Genomic DNA, 22,096 nt, shown 5'->3' with positions numbered 1-22,096 from the left:
AGAACATTTAACTTCAGTACCTAAACTGGAGAAAACTATTATTCTGCAGTGTTCAACATCGAGAATTTTTGAGCACGGCTGTCTCGCGTCTTCTTTACGTAGGTTGTTCCGAGATTTGTCCAAGCGGTGTACCATTTTCTTGATTTAACAAATTCTCTGGCATTGCGAAAGATACTGGTGTTATACTTAGTTAAGCTTTCATTAATATAGATGAACTTTGATTGAGAACTAATCCCCAAATCTTCCGTTGATTTTCGCCTCAGGTGGGTTCTCTTTGCATACACACAGCTGGCTAGGTAACACGATTTAAATTTCACAATAACAACTGGAATCCCTTGGCTTTTGCGTGAAATCGGATGACAGGTGTCAATATCGCGTTCTAAAACTTCTACGCCAATTGATTCACAAATACTTATTATCTTTTTCATAATATAAAGATTACTGCTATCTTCTAAATAAACACCGTGGAATTCCAAACAATACTTTCTGGAATATTGTTCCAAGTAGTTTATTTCCATTGGGCCATTCCAGTTTATATCTGCACCCCCCCCTGTTGATGAGTTTGTGTGTTTAGTTCATACAGGGTATAATTTCCATGGGTGTATGAATCATACAAAGTTGTATTTCCAAATCACCATTCACCATACAGTAATGGAAATCCAAAACTATAGTTCTTACTTATGGTGTTGATGAGTTCCTTTGTGCCACCATACAGAGTAGGATTTCCAAATATAACTCTCATCATATGCTAATTTACCAAGTTCAAAATTTTATATTTGATAATGGAAATCCAAACTAGTCCTGATTCACGGTGTTGATGAGCTCATTCGTGCCACCATACAGAGCAGGATTTCCAAATATAACTCTCGTCATATGATGCCAATTTTCCAAGTTCAAACTCCAACTGCGGTAAAGGGGAGGGACATCATATTAGTCACAGAATTAGCATTTTAAAACAAGTGGCCTGTCAGCTGAGATAGCTCTGCTGTTAGCAATACACATTTCAATTGAAGAACTAAAGATACATGTATCATTAGAAAATGAACAATATGTATAGTATCAAAGCAATCGGACTTGACAAGCCGATGAAAATATCACTTTTTACAAAAAATGACAAAAATATTCACCAAAATTAGAGAATTGAAGGTATCATCATGAAATGAACAAATCTGAGAGAGGTCCACATATAGTACCTATATATGTAATATCAAAGAAATCGAGCTTGCGGATTTTAACAAGAAGTCGAAAATATTACTTTTTACCAAAAATGACAAAAATATACACCAAAATAAGAGAATTAAAGATATCATCATGAAATGAATAATCTAAGAGAGGTCTACCCAAGTCTACATATACATATACACCAAGTATCAATGCATTCAGGCTTGTAGTTTTCAAGAAGACACGAACGACATTGACGGACAATCACTCATATGATAAGCTTCGCTCAACAAAGTCGACAGCGGAGCTAAAAACGATGCTCACATCACCCACAAATTAAAACGTGTGTGCGCGGGGGACTATCAGATTGTCTGTAAGTTAGGCAATCTTGACAAGGCCAGGGGTACATCACCAGTGGCGGATCTAAGGAGGTTCTTGGGGTCCAGGGGACCCCCCCCCCCCCCATTGAAAAATCTATTCAATTTGTTTTTATAATATAAAAAAATCATTAACTTAGTCTGGCGATTTTAAAGTTTGGACACCCCCCCCCCCCCCATAAAATAATCCTGTATCCGCCCCTGATCACATAACGTTACACAAATACAATATACAGGGTTGCCATTCAAAATATTCCATAAATTTGTGATTGTTGAACCTAATAAACAATGACTGCTGAAACATTTGTAATCACGCTGTCCTCATGTTTAAAAATAATCCTCGCAGATAGGCAAAATTAAACATCAGATACGACTCAAACTTTAATTTCAATATGACTGGGAGTCAAACATATATTAATCGTAATATTTTCGCACATTAAATTTTGTTGAAAAAGTTTTTTGTTTGAAAGGATGTTTTATCAATCAAAACAACCTTTAATGAACGTATTCAAAAGAAATATTTAATAAATTCTTTCATATTCACAGCAAAGATACTTGGGGTGGTCTCTGTTAGATTTTGTCAAAATATGCAAATCTGGATTTTTAGTGAATATTTTTTGGGAAAAATGTTATTTTTGACATCTAGTCCAAACCTGCAAGTCCAATTGCTTTCATATTTGCGGCAAATATACTTGACACGCATGACGCTGGGTAGCTAATTTGCATGCATAATGAGGAGTTTATTTCAAAGTGCGATCGCGGCCATTTTTCTTCAGATGGCGGTTAGCGCGTTTTCAGTGGGGAAGAAAAAACACGATTTCTCCTGAATGGTGAGTAAGATTGTCATTTTTTTACATCCTGTTCGTCTTTCAAGTTTTAACTACATCTCTAAATAGAAATATGTGGTGTTTTGTGGTGAAATTCCGAATAACAAATGAAAATGCGTTTCCGTAACGGCACTAAACCGACGTTTTAAAATAATGCGTCATTTGAGTTAACATGATTTTTGAAACCCCAACGTTCAACATTTATATAGTTAAGATCATAATTGTAATTTTTATTACAATTTTATTTGGGAACAGCCCGTATTAAATGTTGAAATCGCAAAGTGAAATGTGCTCAGTGAAACTGCATAACCTTGTGACCCAATATGGCGGCTCTCAATACTGCATTACCAGTACGTAGATCAGAGTCGTAAATATTGCTGTTTTTAGCTCCGCTGTCGACTTTGTCGAGCGGAGCTTATCATATGAGTGATTGTCCGTCGTCGTCGTCGTCCGTCGTCGTCGTCCGTCGTCCGTGTCAATGTTTTACTTTTTCGACTTCTTCTTGAAAACTACAAGCCTAAATGCTTTGATACTTGGTGTATATGTACCTTGGGTAGACCTCTCTTAGGTTTGTTCATTTCATGTTGATATCTTTAATTCTCTAATTTTGGTGAATATTTTTGTCATTTTTGGTAAAAACTGATATTTTCGACTTCTTGTTAAAAACCGCAAGTGCAATTGCTTTGATATTACATATATAGGTACTACATGTGGACCTCTCTCAGATTTGTTCATTTTGTAATGATATCTTTAATTCTCTAATTTTGGTGAATATTTTTGTCATTTTTGGTAAAAACTGATATTTTCGACTTCTTGTTAAAAACCACAAGTGCAATTGCTTTGATATTACATATATAGGTACTACATGTGGACCTCTCTCAGATTTGTTCATTTTGTAATGATATCTTTAATTCTCTAATTTTGGTGAATATTTTTGTCATTTTTGGTAAAAACTGATATTTTCGACTTCTTGTAAAAAACCGCAAGTGCAAATGCTTTGATATTACATATATAGGTACTACATGTGGACCTCTCTCAGATTTGTTCATTTTGTAATGATATCTTCAATTCTCTAATTTTGGTGAATATTTTTGTCATTTTTGGTAAAAAGTGATATTTTTGACTTCTTGTTAAAAACCGCAAGTCCGATTGCTTTGATATTACATATATAGGTACTACATGTGGACCTCTCTCAGATTTGTTCATTTTGTGATGATATCTTCAATTCTCTAATTTTGGTGAATATTTTTGTCATTTTTGGTAAAAAGTGATATTTTCGACTTCTTGTTGAAAACTGTAAGTCCGATTGCTTTGATATTACATATATAGGTACTACATGTGGACCTCTCTTAGATTTGTTCGTTTTGTGATGATGTCTTCAATTCTCTAATTAATTTATTTTGGTGAATATTTTTGTAATTTTTGGTAAAAAGTGATATTTTCGACTTCTTGTTAAAAACTGTAAGTCCGATTGCTTTGATACTATTCATATTGTTCATTTTCTAATGATGTCTTCAGTTCTTTAATTGAAATGTGCATTGCTAACAGCGGAGCTATCTCAGCCGATAGGCTGCTTGTTTTATCAAACATGCAGGATACTAGCTGAAAATTGACAGTCTAAATAGAATGCCATGTTTAATAATTAATTGACTTTTTTTTCTTTCTTTTTTTAGATGTACTGAAATTAATGGCAAGACGATTCCTTTGAAGCCTGAAGGTTATCCCATGTGTTTATACGGGCTGTCTTTTTGTTGTTTGACAGAATTTGCCTGGTTTTTCTATTCCTCATTCTTTATTTGAGGTATAAATTGGTCTTGGTCAAAAATAAAGTAATTTTACAGGTGGACATTCTTTCTGGTTTGTCATAATGTTTGAAAGGAGCTTGGTCCTGTGGAGACATAGGATTAGTCATAATATGGCTATGCCTAAATCCACAAAACATTGTCTCCATGTAATTGATTCCATTTGCAGATGTATAGAGTCTCATAAAATCAGTACATCAGTTGGTGTACAGAGGATAAATACAATCATGTCCTCAAGGTTAATGGCAGCAAATTCTATTGTAAATTGCTCACAGAAAAATCATATTCAGCTGTTTATTAAAATGGTTATGACAAGATTAAAATTCTTAAAAATTAGAGAAAGGATTGTAAATAGCAAGTTTGTTTTCAGTCCATGGAGTAATTTTCATGCTGTCAATCTAAATGAGAAAATATCTAGTTTCATGAAAATGTCAAAGGAAAGCAAAAGAAAAAAAATTATCTTAAAGATCATCTTCAAGAAAAAAAATTTGCTTCTTAAAAAATGTAAAACCTCCAGTCAGGTTAATCTTGTTTTAGGTGATATAGCATGTCGATTGAACAAATTAGTGTCTAAGTCGAAACAAACTAGCAAATTGGTGAATTTGGAAGTTAATATACATGGAAAATTGGTTAAATTTGCAGTCCCAAATCTAGTAAAACTAAAGGAGTGTGTAGAAACTGAAATTGGTGTGAAAGATTTCAAATTAATGACTCTTGGCGGAAAACCACTCTATGGTAATATACCTGTAAAAAAGTTGAAAGGCTGTGTGATTCAGGTACATTTAAGTGGTTTAGGTGGTGGTAAACAAAGTGGTAAAAATGTTGCACACCCTGATAAACAGAAATGTGGTCCTTGTAGTAAATGTAACTGTTTAACTGCAAATAGATGGTATCATTTTATTAACAAACCACAGGCGTACATTGATTGGTTGGAAGGTGTTAAGCACTTGTCTAGAGATGGTTGTTTCTGTAATTCCTGTAGGCTTTATTTGGAACGAATGTTTAAATCTGGTGATGACAACAGACCACTGCCTGCAAACGAAAAATCTTTGTTTCAGTGTTTTATTTGTCAGGCTGCGACTGCACACTACACTGAAGTTGAGGACAAGAATGAATTTTTGTCACTCTTTAATTTGCATGCCACACACTTGGTATCCACAATTGCAAATAAAATTGGTCTCTGTGAACAACATTATCAAAAATGGATTTTCAGAAATCAACTAAAATGCATCATGCCTGAATGTATGCGACGCATAACATCAAAAATAAAACATCCTCCTAATCTACCAGTGTTAAAACAGTTCTTTGAAAGTGAAGGTGAATATATCAATGTTGACCTCACTGAGAACAGTCCCTTATGTTCTCGGTGCTATGCACAACTATACCGTATTACAGAAAAGACAAAAAAAAAAGTTAATGTGTCTAAGGACGAGGATCTTTCTAAAATTCTTGATGAAATAAAACAAAAATGTTGTCATTCCACGATAAAGGGTGACACTGAGTTACTGGATTTTTCTCTCTGTAAAATGGCAATGTTTGTTGGCGAAAAGCTCATGATAAAGGAACCAGTACTTTTACATGAAGCTAAGAAATATTTTTGTGAGGTAGTCGAAGATACATTGTCACATTCATCTATGTCAATTCAGAATACACTTGATTATTTCACTGGTAAATCAAATACATTTCTCAAACTTGAGTTGGCTCAATTATTTGATTTTCATATACAATTCTCCACAGTGAAACAAAATGGTAGAATTGTCCCCAAATACGGTACACTCCTTTTAAGGCAAGGTGCCGATCTGAAAAATATGTTGCACACGTTTTATTATACCACAAAATCTACCCAGGATAAACTTAGTGATACTTGCAGTAGACTAGAAAAACAAATAGTAGATATAGCCAAGAACCAATGCCCAGATTTCAATACAATGTACCTGACTGTGGCCGATGATTTTAATAGCCGATTACATGACCTCTCTGTTAAAATTGATGAAAAATACAAACAATTTGATTCCTCAACATTTGACATTTTTGATGCTGTTGGGGAAATTGATCCTATATTGTGGAACTTCTTATTTGTAATTACGCAGAACAAATCTGAAAAATCTGAAATGTTTAAAAATTCATTCACTTGGAGTAAGCAGTACTTGGGGTTTTACAAGGACACATCTCTCAACAAGCACAAACGAATGCTTCAACTTTTTTATAATGCTTGCCATTTGCTGTTCATGTCTAATGGGTGTTTGCATCCACTTCATACATTATTAGCAGACAGTATAGATTCTTACAGTGGGTCAACAAAATTGCTTGGTATGATGAATGCTTTCGGAATAACCTGCTCAAAGTCTACTGCTAGAGAAAACATGAATAAATTAGTTAAAAAGAATGTTACAGAAAATTTTGTGAATTGTTTCTCAGCAGATAGTTTTGCAGTTGCAAGTCTGGATAACATTGACATTGGACAGCCATATGCAGGTGTTTCTACTACATATAAAAACAGGGGCATCCATGCCACATCATACCAAGCTGTTGAGCCTAAACCAGTCACACTTAAAACTGGTGAATTCATTCCGTGTAGCACAAGGCCTAGGAAAGATAGTGAAATGTGCCATATCAAGGTTGCGAATGACAGTTCTCTTTTTAGGTGCATAGCAGTTGCTTCTTGTCCCACATTGAGGAAGTGTGAAAGAGACTATTTTGGTTCACCAGTTGATCTCACTTTAAAAGAATTAGAAAATACAATCTCATTGGCTACAAGGCATTATATTTGCTCTGAAACTGCCAGTCAAGAAGTGATGGTAGACTTTTTTGAAGGCCTGTCAGAATCAGAATTGGAATTTCTTCTAACTCCACAATGTTTTGATGTAATAAATAGATGTGAGAAAATTCAGCATACTGATTCACAACCTGATTATATGGAATTGATCTCTTTATCATTTCTGTTGAAAATGCCTGTTAAAATATTTTCTCCTGAAAAAATATTGCTTAATATCTTTGGAGAAAAATATGAAAATGTTGAGCCAATGCATGTTACCAGGAACAGTTATGGGTATTACAATCTGTTAATCAGTCAAGAATGGCTTGATAGTGACTATGAGTTGTCAAATGTTGGTGACACAAATCCATTGTACCCATGGTACCTTGCTAATGCAAGATTGGTTGACCCAAATAAACTAAATTTAGAAATGAAATTGGTGTTTGGAGATAGGTTATTCCAAGCTGCATCAAGTATGGAATCTTATGGTCCTTCTAAACCCAAAAAACAAAAGACCACTTCCAGGGATATACAAAAATTAAAAGCTACACTTGATGAACATTTTTTACCCCATTTACCTGTTTCTGGAGCTCATGTTTCCAATACTCATGGCATCACATTAAGTGACTTTGATATAAGAGCGACTGAATTGCTGGCTCTAGAAAACATGAAAGTTGATGCCTTCACATACTGCTTTCAAAAACATGCAACAGCCAAATTAAATCCTGAAATTATGTTGCCCAATTTAAAGTGTGAACTCTCAAGAGCATCAACTCAAGAAACTGAAAAATCAAGAGTTGTATATCTCGGTATATTAAATGAACCATGTGACAATTTAGAATCGGTGAAACATGTCCTCGAAAAATTTTATACCATTTTTCAAATTGGTAAAAGGATTCAGTATTTAGTTGTAGTAGGTGATGGCAAAACATTTGAATATTTGTCCAAATTGAAATATGAATATTCAGATGAACTCAGTTGGATGATACCCATGCCAGGTGACTGGCATATTTTAAAGAATACTCAGCCTGTATTATTTAAAATTTATCTTGATAGCGGTCTTGGGGAAATCGCAAAAACTACTTTTAAAGCAGATGGTCTTTTTCAAACTCTTATATTGTGCCACAAATTCAAACTTTGTCACCGATTTCTCATGAATGTGTGGGAAGCATTCTACCGATATCAAATATCTGAGTTTCTTAGTTCTAGATCTAATAATCCTGTTGAAAATAGTGAAATGAACAATCTCTTGAAAACAGTAGTTGAACAAACAATTAAAATGAACAAACTGAAAACTAGTGATGAGGATGAACTCCATCAAATCCAAACATTCCTGGCAGAAATCAAACAATATCTTGGTGATTTAATGAAAGACTTCTTTGAGTATACTGAAAATAGGTGTAAAAAAGATGACACTTACAAATTCTGGTCGGCCTTTGTACATAGGGATTGTTTTTCCTATGTGTGTCTGTATATAGCATTTAGAAGTTCAAATTGGTCACTGCGAATGGGCGCTCTCAAACAACTCGCTCCATTGTACCATGCTTATGATAGACCAACATACCTGAGACTTGTACCAAAGCACTTGCTTGATATGTTAAAAGCCCCATCAAGTATAATAGATCAACTTAGTTCAGGAGGTTTCACTGTCAGTCTATCTGGCTGTACATGGAGGGAACTGGCTTTAGATGAGGCTCATGAACAGTGTATAAATCTAAATGTGAAAACAGCTGTTCACAAGCCTTCACCAGAATTTCTGGATAATATGGCAAAATATTTACCCCACAAAGCTGCAAGTCTTAAAAATATACAAGAACAAATTGTACCAAAAAGTCACAAGTCTAAGGAGAAATACAGAGAAGAGAATCACAGTGTGAGGAAAAATGATGAGGGCCTCTGTCAAATTTACCTTGCTAAAATAATTGAAAGTTTTGCATTTAAACCTGTAACTGAAAACAGGGGATTAATCAAACTGTTTACTGACACTATAGCAACTGGTTCTGTTCATGAAGACTTGATGCAATTTTATCAAGTTGGTCAAAGGGGTCTGTATGATTATATCAATACTAGGTTGTTGAACATACCAAGTGTTAATGCTCCTGTGAGACAGAGGAAACTCAAAACTTTTTCTGAAAAAAAATCTATACGAAGAAAGGTTAGAACATCAGCAGCTGATAAAAAATTACTGGATCAGTGTCTGAAACGACAAATGTCGCATTCAATAAAAAGTGGTTCTGCCATTTCAAGTTTCTTCCAATTTATTGCCCTCCCTAGAGCTATTTGTGAAGCAGATGGAACACTTCACCATCAAAGTACAAAATCTAATTCAACAAAGGTGTACTGCAAGAGATATGAAACCTGTGATTTAGTAAGAGACTCACTGCCTCATAATTGGCTTCCTGTAACTGTTATTCTTGAAGGAATGTTTCTCATTCAATCAGCCCCATTGCGTTCACACCATAAAATAATAAAAGATTATCTTTGGTTTCTTTTGAAAAAGTGGATTTTATTTTATTTTGAAAAAGGAACTCAATATGTGCATTTGTTATTTGATGACCCTCATGCCCTCAGTTCTGACAGGCCAAGTCCGAAGGATCTTGAACGCACTCGTAGGGATCAAAATAAAACTGAATGTAAAACATATACTGAGTTGACTTTGAACACACCCATTCCTAAAGAGAATTGGACGAGTTTTCTTGGAAACAGAAAAAATAAACGCCTTCTTGTAAACCTCATATCAGAAGAATTTCCTGATCTTGTATTTCCTTATTTGGCTCCAAACAAAGAGCTTTTACTTGTTGGTGGTTTTCATGGGACAAAAAAGGGGAAAGCATATGCAATTAATTCTCAGGGTGTTTATGAACATAATGCATATAGTGGAAATCATGAGGAAAGTGATACACGTATATGGTTACATACATCAGTTTGTCAGGGGAGCAATATTTTAATATATTCACCAGACACTGATGTTTATCATATTGGACTTCCACTGATAAATGAACAGTTAACTAGCAAATCCATTCTCATTCAACTCAGTGCAAAAGCTGGAGACAGGAAATATTTTGATATGAATAAATTCAATACAGCTCTGTCCAATGACCCAGATTTAGCCCAAATTGATAATACAATTAGGGGGAAATGTTTACAAACACTCTTTATAACATCTGGCTGTGATTTCATTTCATTTTTTGTTGGCCATGGAAAAGCAGCTTTTCTGAAATGTTTTTACCAATTTGCAGAATTTATTTCTGGTGGTAAAGTTGCCCCAGGTACACTCGCTCACACAAACAATGATAACCAGTCAACAGGGCTTCTATCGTTTTATAGATTAATTGGTACTGTATATTACCAAAAGTACCACTCTGAGTTTAGGCCCGAATATGACAGCCCATATGACTTGTATAAGTCATTATCAAGTCAATATTCAAACATTATCGAGCTGCATACAAAATGGTTAGATAAAATAAGGAATACAATTCATGTTAGGATAAGGTGTGAGGACGATTTAATGCCCAATGATATAGCTTTACAATACCACTGGCAGAGAACATGTTTCATATCAAATATTTGGGGACAGTGTTATAAGAGGGACATTTCTCTTCCACCCTATACTGATTCTGGGTATAAAATTGAAGGGACTGTACTGCAACCAATATGGGATAGTGAAGAAAATACAAACAAAATACAAGAGAGGGTTGCTTTCTTTACTAAGGGCTGCAAATGTGAAAAATCATGCTGCAAAACAAAACAATGCAAATGCAAAAAGAAAGACATACTATGTGGACCTGGATGTAGTTGTCAAAATTGTGTCAATACTGGTGAGCCACAGTCTACTTTGTTGGACATTATTATTGATGAAACACAACAAATAAATGAAGAAGTTCTAGATATTGAAGTTGAAGAGCACAGTGAATATGAAGAGGAGTGTGAATATGAGATATCTGATAATATTGAAGAAATACCAGAGAATGGTGATCCTGATTATACATATAGTGATACTGACTAACAATAACACTATTATGAACAAGGGAATATAACATATAAAACAAGTAAACATATGAAAAAAATATACATGTAATGATTTATTGTAATTGTTTACACAAGTTACTAAAACTATTTCCGGGTTTTGTGGCTTCAGTTTTTATCGTAAACTATGTGAAAACCTTGTAAAAAAATACTGTAAATCATGCAGAAAATATCTTTTGTTATTACTATTGCACTGTGTTTCACTTTATGAGGAAAACGATGGTCTGTTTTCGTAGGTTCACAAATGCGTCATTTACGTTAACAAGGTCCGAGGCTGTTGAAATTTACACTATGTGTACTGAGGTGACCCATGAATACGTGTACAGAGTTTGACATGGGTTCAAAGTGATTAACCTTGTTTTTACAGCCTATCAGTGAAAGCCATACATTCCCATTCATGCAATGGGAAGACTATTTTAGCATACGAGATCATTCGACAAGATCAATCTTTGATTTCACTTACTTTATTTCGACATAACGTCAAAACAACAATGACCGGTGATATATTGTAGTTAAAATCATGTGTTTCTGAATAATTTCATGTATTTCGAGCAAATGTAGTCCTTTTATCCAGCATTAAACTTTCAATGTTTTACAGACTTTAGTATAGCAAGCCGCCATCTTTTTTGTCTAGATGTGTGACCAAAACGAGGCTGGCCTCATTATAATAAAATTAGCATACTATAGATTTATTTAAATTAGCTACCCAGTCGCTTGCGTGTTGAAGTAGTCTTCTGTCAGATTTATTAAAAAATAGAGATAGCTTCACCAAATGAACAACTTTGAGAGAACTTTGTACATGTGTCTACATTTTTTGTACATGTCTGACTTTTTGGAGAAGAAGTCGAAAAGATGAATTTTACAAACAAATTCACTAAAAATAGAGTTTTGCATACAATGTCATTTTGACACAAATTTTACTTTGATTAAGAATCAGCCCAAGTACCTTTGGTGCAAATATGAAAGCTTTTGGTCAAGCGTTTCTGGAAAAGAAGATGAACAGTAAAGTTGGATGCGGATGATCAGTCATACCATGAGCTCTGCTAAGTCATCTTCGATGACAATAGAGCTAAAAATTGTCTACAGGACTATCGAAATCAGAAAGGAAATCAAACTGGCGGTTCACCACGTTCATCTGCGGCCACTACCCAAGTTTCAAATAAACGTACCGGTACTTTCTTATTTTGGATCGTATATTTATTTATTTATTTTTTTAAATTAAAAAAAATTAATTTGTTTTAAATAAAAAATCGTCCAGTTTCCCCATCAAAATCAAAGCCAATTTGTGGAAATCGTATCGCAATTACTACTGAGTAATAATCAACAATTGCAACACTTAATAAGTAAGGTATTCACTTGTGAAATTCATGACCGGATTGCGTACCATGATTATTTGCTACTAAGCAATGCATTCATGTTAAGTGATTGTCCGTCATCGTCCATGTCAATGTTTTACTTTTTCGACTTCTTCTTGAAAACTACAAGCCTGAATGCTTTGATACTTGATGTATATGTACCTTGGGTAGACCTCTCTCAGATTTGTTCATTTCATGATGATATCTTCAATTCTCTAATTTTGGTGAATATTTTTGTCATTTTTGGTAAAAAGTGATATTTTCGACTTCTTGTTAAAAACCGCAAGTCCAATTGCTTTGATATTACATATATAGGTACTACATGTGGACCTCTCTCAGATTTGTTCATTTCATGATCATATCTTCAATTCTCTAATTTTGGTGAATATTTTTGTCATTTTTGGTAAAAAGTGATATTTTTGACTTCTTGTTAAAAACCGCAAGTCCAATTGCTTTGATATTACATATATAGGTACTACATGTGGACCTCTCTCAGATTTGTTCATTTTGTAATGATATCTTTAATTCTCTAATTTTGCTGAATGTTTTTGGCATTTTTGGTAAAAAGTGATATTTTCAACTTCTTGTTAAAAACCGCAAGACCAATTGCTTTGATATTACATATATAGGTACTACATGTGGACCACTCTCAGATTTGTTCATTTTGTAATGATATCTTTAATTCTCTAATTTTGGTGAATATTTTTGTCATTTTTGGTAAAAAGTGATATTTTTTTCTTGTTAAAAACCACAATCATTTACGGTGAAAAATGATATTTTTGAATTCTTGTTGAAAACAGCAAGTTTCATTGCATTGATACTATCCATATTGTTCATTTTCTAATGATATCTTCTGTTCTTTAATTGAAATGTGCATCGCTAACAGTGGAGCTATCTCAGCCGAGAGGCTGCTTGTTTATTCAATACTTTACCAACAAAATTAAAAAAATTAATGTATATTATATATTTTTTTTATAATGTGAAGTTTTTTTGATTGACTGTAATTTTTCAAAATTTCATGACGCCTATTGTAAAACCTAATTAAGGCCTTTCACTCCTGTGACGTCTTAATTAGAGTGCGCCTATTTAAAAGATTATACGGTATCTTACTTTTCGTCAGCCACGAATGTCACACTAGAGGAACTTTATCGATGAAGCCGACCAGCCTGTGCATTTTTATCAACACACAGTGACATGCAAATCGAGAAAACTTTTGTCCTTACAACTGATCAAATTTTGTGGAATACATCATCACTGTAGTGATTGGTTTTCTGTTTGACTATATCTCGCGGCCTGACAAACAAAGATTTGTATATTTCTAGAAATGCATCATTTGTTGTATATTTGTATTCCTATTACAGGGAACAGTAAAAAGTTTGCATATACACCAGTAAGAGCACATTTTAGAAGCAAGGGAACAATTTACCCCAGTCATTTTGGAAATTTTTCGGGGGATATGTTTATTCCGTGGGGTATGTTTATTTGGGTTTGAAGATTTGTCCGTGGGGTATGTTTATTTGGGACTTGAGAGTGTAGATGCGCGTGGATAAGGTGAGGCGCAGTGTTGTATATATGCCACTCTGCGTGTACGTGCAAATTTGACTAGCACGTGGCATTCTAATCATAACCTGCGCGCAAACCAGAAGTTCGCTGAGTTGGAACAAAAGAAATGTACGCACAAATATCAGACTTGTGGGTGTGTGGGCTTGCATGTGGCTATCTAATTATAAATGCCAATGAAATATGGAAGTATTAAGTATATTGAGAATACAGCGAAATCATTGCAAGAAGTTGCACTAGTCTTCACTCCATATTGATTAACATGCACCACCCATTTGGTTAAAGATCCTTATTGATACAATATTATACATACCGGTAAGGGATTGGTCAGTAACTTCGGCCTAGGGGGGATCGGCAGGTTCCCTTTTGCCAACTGTAAATCTCAGTTGACCCACCCCCTATCAAATAAAAAAAAGTGGGTGACATCCCCAAAACATATTTTAAAACTTAAAACATGCTGACCCCCCCCCCCAAAAAAAAAAACAAACAAACAAACAAAGAAACATTAACAGTTTTGACTCTGACATGATTACAAAATGTATTATATGTGCATTGAAAATATCATGGTTTGCCATAATTTTGACATAATTTTTAGCGTTTGCATTTAATAGACCTTAGGAGGGGAGGGGAAGCATAAAGCCAAAAAACAACTACAGAAAAGGCTGCAGGAAGGAGGGAAATCTATGTTGCTAAAGATAGTAAATAAAAGCAAAGCTGTGGAGTACTCACTCGATATACGCCCTTATATTTTAATTTATATATCAGCATTTTCACAAATTTAGCTTTTTTGACTTGCTGAACAAAAACTGTCACTGCTCTTTGTACTAATTGCTGTGTTGTCTTTCCGTCTCCTGTTATAATTGGATAAATCCAGTAAATATCTTATACAATGGTGAGTGACTACAGATTTAAATAAAATAATCTGATATCAGCAGCACATGGACTTGGGATGTGTTTAAAACTTAACTGTATAATTGGGGTTCTAGCCGCATTGCATAATCTGTTAGTTATTTGGCAACTTTAACCTCAAAATATTTAGCCTATAAAATTTTTTGCATCAACAAATTTATAGGCAATATAGGTAATAGTTATTATTAAGAATACATTTGTACGACTAACTTTTTTATCGTTTGTTCTGAAATAAAATTTTTATAAATATATGCATGAGCACGTGTTAATTCTGGAAAACATGATATCAAAAACAGGGTGACCCCCCTATTCGCACAATCCAGAACAGGGTAACCCCCCCCCCCCACTGATCCACCGACCCCCCTAGGCCGAAGTAACTGACCAATCCCTAAGCTTTGGTAAGCTTCCAATTATTATTTCAGTCAATCACGAAATACAACACAGTGGTCCGCTTTACTCATTCTTAATTGTGGAGATGAATGAATTTCAGCTATACGTAAAATGTATGTGTATCAAATATGATACACATCCACTCGTTTGATTTGACAGTGTTTCATGCCTGTCATTCGCAGAAAAATTTATCACCGCGCCACTTTTTTGCCTTGCAGTATTAACATTACTAGTTCGAGTGGCCTGTGAATTATTTACAACTGATTTGTTTCAGGCTTGTTGGCGAAACAAGACTTGTTAAAATAAACAACTTCGGTCCTATAGCTACCGGGCTGGTATAGCGCGAACAAGCATGTGGGGAAAGCTGGCGCAAAATACTTGTAGTTGCAAACGCTGAGAACTTCAAAACACCGGACGCGATATGCCTTTGATGTGAGGTCGTTTGAGACGGCGTAGTTGGACTATTCCATTGCTTTTATGGGTATACGAAACATTGCTTTAACATTGAGAATGCATATTAAAAAACAACAGTAATTGGCAGTTTGTTGATATTTGATGTTGTCATTTACTTTGTATTAGTAATATCATTAAGGTCTATGTTAATATTAGTTTGCGAGTGTCAGTTACTCAGTTTCCCGTTTAATGGCATGTCCCATTGCCAGTCAATTTTTCCTTGGAATATCTTACTTTTAGTTTCACCTCTATACCATCGCGATGTACCCTCCGATATCATGTTTTGCAACAACGACATGTTGAATGCATAACAAAATGTAGTTAATTCGAAAATTTTATAATAAGGCTAGCTGACGTCGGCCGCTGCTCTTGCTGGGACGTAACCAAACCAGCCTGGGACGGAAGTGTTGCACAATGCCTTGGCGATTCCATTATATTTTAGATGTCTTCCTTAAAAATAAACGGGTTTATTATTTTTATAAAACGTTCAAAATGAAATTAATTTATTAAAATGTGGAGTATATGCGTCCATGAAATAATAAAGTGTACGATAACAATGAATAAAACATTGTTTGATAAACTCTGCGAATAGAGGAATGTATATTTATCGCAACAACAATAGTATTCCACGACTTCCACGATATCGAATATAAAAACTTTTCAACAATGCAAACAGAATATTGCTGAAATAAAATAATCATCATCAAATCTATGTCAAAAGGTCAAGTTGCGTGAATACAATTTTAACGAAGGACGCGCTCCCTGGACGCGTTGGTAAGAGAAGTGACTCCTGAAAACTGAATATTCTTTGCGAACTATCACTGGGAGAACGCAACATCAGTGCATTGGGCAAATGAATCAACAGCCATCTCTGCATGTTTTCGGTGTGATTATAGAAGAGATTGTTTACTTATTTATTTTTTTACGATGCAGGCAGCTATTTTGCACCTCTTTGCGATTTTTCCCAGATTTTCGGTGTTGGCAAATACGTTGACAACTCCGAAAAGTTCGACTGCCGATACTTATTTATACGGACGCAACTTAGAATAAAGAATAAACCAATGTGTTGGGGCAAATAAGTCATGTGTATACTCTTGATTCATTCCTTTCAAAGAGTCTGACTTGTACCTTTCAGTTTTTCTCAACTTTTATTGGCACCCATGAACTGGAATAGTTCACATTCAAATTTAAAACTCAACTCAACATCTAGCTATTACACCGAACATTACAACACTTGTATACATTTTATTATAATATTTTATATCTTCATATGTTATTGGCATTAAATGCTCCATGTTTAAGTTTGCATAATTTTTACGAGTGCAACGCATTGTCAAGTCAGTAATATATCAATATTCACAGACCCAATACGTTGAGTTTGCGTAATTATTATGAAAGCAAATTAGAATGTTGAACTATTCAGAGCCGGTACAATATTGTAAACAAATTTGCCTAAATAGAAAAGCAGCGCACTAAGTAAACGATTTTGAAATATTCAAAGCCAGTACAGAGTTGCGTAATTACAGTGCTGTGAGATATAATAACAATTTCACTAGATCGACGCGCGGAGCACGAAAGAAAAAGGTTGCTAAGGTAACGCGCCAGTTCAGCGCGTGACTTGGAGGTCAAACTTCGGCCAACACACACTTGATGTTCATTTGCGCTCCAAAATGATGTCGCAGCATATTTTGTAATCCATGATACACCCCGTTTCGACTTTGGCTTGCTTTTCCTTCTTAATGCATGTTCTTGTTCACGTAAAATGCGATCTCTCACCAATGTATTAAAACACTTTGAATTTATACTTTGCGTGATTATGGTCTACGCGAAACATTAATCTTTGTAAACATTTTCTTAGACTATGCATGATGTATATTCACATAATCATGCGATCATATTTGATATTATGTTGATTTCTATGTCTTTCTGGATCCTTTGTGCTTTCATTTCATTTTCGCGTACATTTCCTTTGTTCTAACTTGTATTTTATTGCCGCACGCAAGTCTGGTTTGAGCGATGATTATGATTAGAATGCCATGCGAAAGTCTGACTTGCGCGTACGCGCTGAGTGGCATATATAAAACTGCGCCTCACCTTTTCCACGCGCAACTAACATACAAGACGACTGTGGTCAACTGGCATCATGGAATCTATGCATACATTTGCATAAAATGTGATCACCATTCGTTTGATTTCCCACTCTCCCCTAAAGCTGAATAAATAAAACATGGTATGTAAAAAGTGTTATTTTGGCCAGTGAGCACACAAGAAAATTCTTATTTTATGTGCAGTGGTATAATATTCTAAATATTTGAGCAACCTGTCTTACAACATGCAGTGGTTTTGCTAAGGTAGGGAAACATAAGTAACAATTTGGAGGAAACACGTAAAATATTCATAATCTATTTCGGGGGGGGGGTGAAATGGCTGGAGAACTGCGGCAACATTTACCGTACGCGCTGAGTGGCATATATAAAACTGCGCCTCACCTTTTCCACGCGCAACTAACATACAAGACGACTGTGGTCAACTGGCATCATGGAATCTATGCATACATTTGCATAAAATGTGATCACCATTCGTTTGATTTCCCACTCTCCCCTAAAGCTGAATAAATAAAACATGGTATGTAAAAAGTGTTATTTTGGCCAGTGAGCACACAAGAAAATTCTTATTTTATGTGCAGTGGTATAATATTGTAAATATTTGAGCAACCTGTCTTACAACATGCAGTGGTTTTGCTAAGGTAGGGAAACATAAGTAACAATTTGGAGGAAACACGTAAAATATTCATAATCTATTTCGGGGGGGGGGGGGTGAAATGGCTGGAGAACTGCGGTAACATTTACCTGCTTACTGCCCTTAAAAAAAAACACTGGTCTGGTGCATATACCGTACTAGTATTGAAGTCATGAAATTGTTTACTTCCTTAGTCTTTGTGATGTTATAATGATTTCAGAGTGTCTACAATGTCAATAAAATGTTTAAAAGTCTTACTATGAAGACTATAACATTATATGACATTAGTAACATCACAAACCAAGCAATATAACAATGATATTAATATTATATGCACAGACTATTTCATATACCACTCTTAAACCAAAAGGCGGTGTATATTATTACCCATGCCTGCCACAAATTAAGTGTGTTAACTAGATACAAATATTTCATCAAATACAATGTAGTATCATTTGTGTGTTTTATAACAGTCTTAATTAAACACAGTTACGATAACCATGGAGTATTTGATGTGTGGCTACCCTGTGGCTCCTGCAGGAGATAGTTTGCAATTTATTTCATGATACATGTAACAAATTGGTGGATTAAAAATATACCTGTCAGACAGATTCAATCATCTTTTCCTTCATCTTTTTCCTAAGTTTAAACTTAAAAACAGATTCCCATTTGATATAGTGGCAGCTAAACTTGAGTTCAAAGATATAGCTTAAATACTGCCATAGCTTGACTTTTTGCCATACAATGTTGGAAAGCTAACCTCATCAACTGCTATGTAAAGATAATTATTAGACCCATTCTGTTGAGTGGCCATCCTTATCTAATTTCAGTAATAAATATTTCATACTGGCCAAATTGTGTTACCATATACAATCAGAATTCCAAGTTTTTTTAGTCATACAGTGTTGGAAATCCAACCTCATCAACCGGTATGTGGCGAGATAAACAAGGCCACATTTGATTTAGTAGCCATAACTGCCTGGATTTCCAGGAAAAAATTTTCCATACACGTCTGGATTTACAGATTCTGTTTCTCCATATACAGTTGGAATTCCGGGGTATTTTCCCCATCATACAGTGCTGGAAATCCGACCTCATCAACAGGGGGGGGGGGGGGGGGGGTGCAGATATAAACTGGAATGGCCCATTTTCAACGTATCATTCTCTTCTCTAAGATTAACTGCCTCGGTCTCTAATCTTTCTATTCTGTCGCCTTGACCCGTGACTATTTCATCAATGCTTGTAATACTTTTAGATATATCATTTATTTCTTGCTTTAATTCAGAAGAGACCACATTGATTTTTTCTGAAAGCTTCGTGAAAAGCGACTCTAGTGTCATCGAACTTGCCTTTGTATTGTCTTTGTCCACACTGGTATCCGCCATCTTGCCACGTTTCTCGTTTGGACTGCACTCACTGCTTGTAGACACTGGTGTCCTGTTTTGCCGACCGCGCTTCTTTCCCATTTATTGGTTCACCGTATTGAATATAATAGTATTTCGCACTGCTTTTGTTATGATTTAAATCAATCTTCTTCTCCACACTACCGAAGTTTTGTAATATTTACGGAGCTGCCATCAGACACGTCCGCTTCTCAGCCAGACATGCGCAAATCTCAAACTTAGTATATACATTGGACATATAGGATCTTGATGCACATCATTTTGTTTTTCAGATAGGATTCAGAATGGCCAGATGGCGGCCATTTTCTTTTACCTAATGTGGTTCTAGTGTCATATCTCTGACTTGCTTTGACTGATTATGTTCAAATTTCTAATATTCATTATACATCATGTCATAGATATACATATATATTGGTTTGATGATCCTATTAAAAATGACCGATTGGTGGCCATTTTTGTACTAAAAAATCATCAAATATTAAGCATTTATGGATGGATTTTATTCAATCTTGGTACATACATTAGACATTACGGGTTCCTGATGATTTTATTTTTCAATGACTGGTGGCCATTTTGTTTAAATAAATGCACTTCTAGAGCCATATCTTTAATATGCTTTGACTTATTATGTTAAAATTTTATATATTCTTTTTACATTGTGTTATAGATATATAGATGTATTGAAAATGGCCGACTGGTGGCCATTTTGTTTTAATTAATGCTGTTCCACAGCAGTATTGCTCAATATGGACAAGTACTTGTTTGACAAGCAGATAAGAGATATCAATCATTTTAATGTTAAAAAATCATCATAATTAAGCATCATCTTCTGGATCCATACTCGCATGGCTTGTACGCTGAAATTACTAAGGAAATCCCCACCTTTCTTTCTGAAAACAATATCAACAAGTTTATTGTCCTTATTAATACTAACCATCCTAAACTAATTACTAATGTGACACATTATCTGAAACTACATTTAATTTTTACTGCCTAATCTCATGTTTTGTTTTTTTACTTACCTTTTTACCTTACCTTTTATTACTTGCAGCCAAAAATAAATTTGTAATTTCGTTACGGTTCAATAAAACTGTATTATTATTATTATTATAAGATAGTATTCTACTGTAAGCAGTTGTACTAGTTCTCATTGTTCAGTAAAGTTGCTACTGTACATATACAATAAGTTATATCCTAGAGTTCACATATAATAATTATACTATAAGTTGCTATAAAGCATATTCAGTATTATTCATTGCACACTGAGAGTTACAAACTAAGTGCAATAAGTTATTACTGTATAATAAGTCCCATAATAAGATAATTATACTATAAGATGGCATATATAGTAATTGTTATTGTATACTGAACAGTTTTTCATAATTTCCAGACTATCAAGTTAACTTTGCACAATTATATAAGTGTTATTTTAATATTGTCTTTATTTAGAATTCCTCGACTTAAGTAAAAGAGTTTTAGACTAAAACGTGAACAAAAACGTAAATACATGCAGGAAATGAGAGCATGCGAGTCACAGACTTAACAGTACAGTAAACAACAAAATCTTTAAGTAATTAGTAAAATATTTTCTCAGTCAGATAATCATGTAGAATTAGAAGTTGTTACCCATAAAGTTTATAATTTTATGGACCAAATAATACACAAACTTGACAGACTAACAAATCCAAGAAAAATAACTTCAAATGTAATTACTAATTCAGTTTCACCTGTATCAAAAGGATATTGTGAGTACTGATAGGTTAGATGTTATGAATGGACTCCTTGGTGCTGGCATACAAAACCTTGGACATGTTATAAAAAAGTTATTATACAAGTATTAATACATTTGGTTACAGAAATACATTAAAAGTACAATTACTCTCATGTCCGCAATAAACGTTCTGGTACGTTTATTTTTCTCCTTGAAAAATTCCACCCGGTACATTCTTATTTGGGACAATACGTTTATTTCTCTAAATTGGGCCGATTAAAAAAAAAAGTATTTTGATTTAAAAAACAAATCAAACAAAGCCAAAAAATTGCACCAAAATATTGAAAAATCTCTTCCGTATGTTGCTTTCACCATGAGGTCGCTGAACTGTCATTAACATATTTAAATGCTCTATCGTAATTTGAACACGTTGGCACCCTCCTGCGTTTTGATTGGTTAAATAGCGACTTGACCTATCCGGTCAATAAACCTATCTTGTGTGCATGGATAACATGGCGACTATCATATCACATCGAGCATTTACATGTGACCGAAAACATTCGCTTACGATGAAACTAAGTTGAATTTTACTTGCATTTCATAACAATTCAATGAATTTATTTTTTGT

The 22,096-nt window shown here is 34.5% G+C and overlaps 1 long non-coding RNA gene across 1 annotated transcript; it reads left to right on the top strand.

Moving 5' to 3' along the window:
- Positions 1-2,273: 2,273 nt before the first annotated feature.
- Positions 2,274-4,211, top strand: LOC146734676 (uncharacterized). The gene is made up of 2 exons (XR_014931567.1): positions 2,274-2,368; positions 4,039-4,211. It is a non-coding gene; the product is annotated as an uncharacterized LOC146734676 (long non-coding RNA).
- Positions 4,212-22,096: the final 17,885 nt, after the last annotated feature.

The sequence above is a fragment of the Saccoglossus kowalevskii genome, chromosome 14 (assembly GCF_978046115.1).
Source record: "Saccoglossus kowalevskii chromosome 14, keSacKowa6.1, whole genome shotgun sequence".
In the NCBI taxonomy this organism is placed as follows: Eukaryota; Metazoa; Hemichordata; class Enteropneusta; family Harrimaniidae; genus Saccoglossus; species Saccoglossus kowalevskii.
The sequence above is the reverse complement of the archived record's forward strand: the minus strand, read 5'-3'. Positions and strand labels throughout refer to the sequence as shown.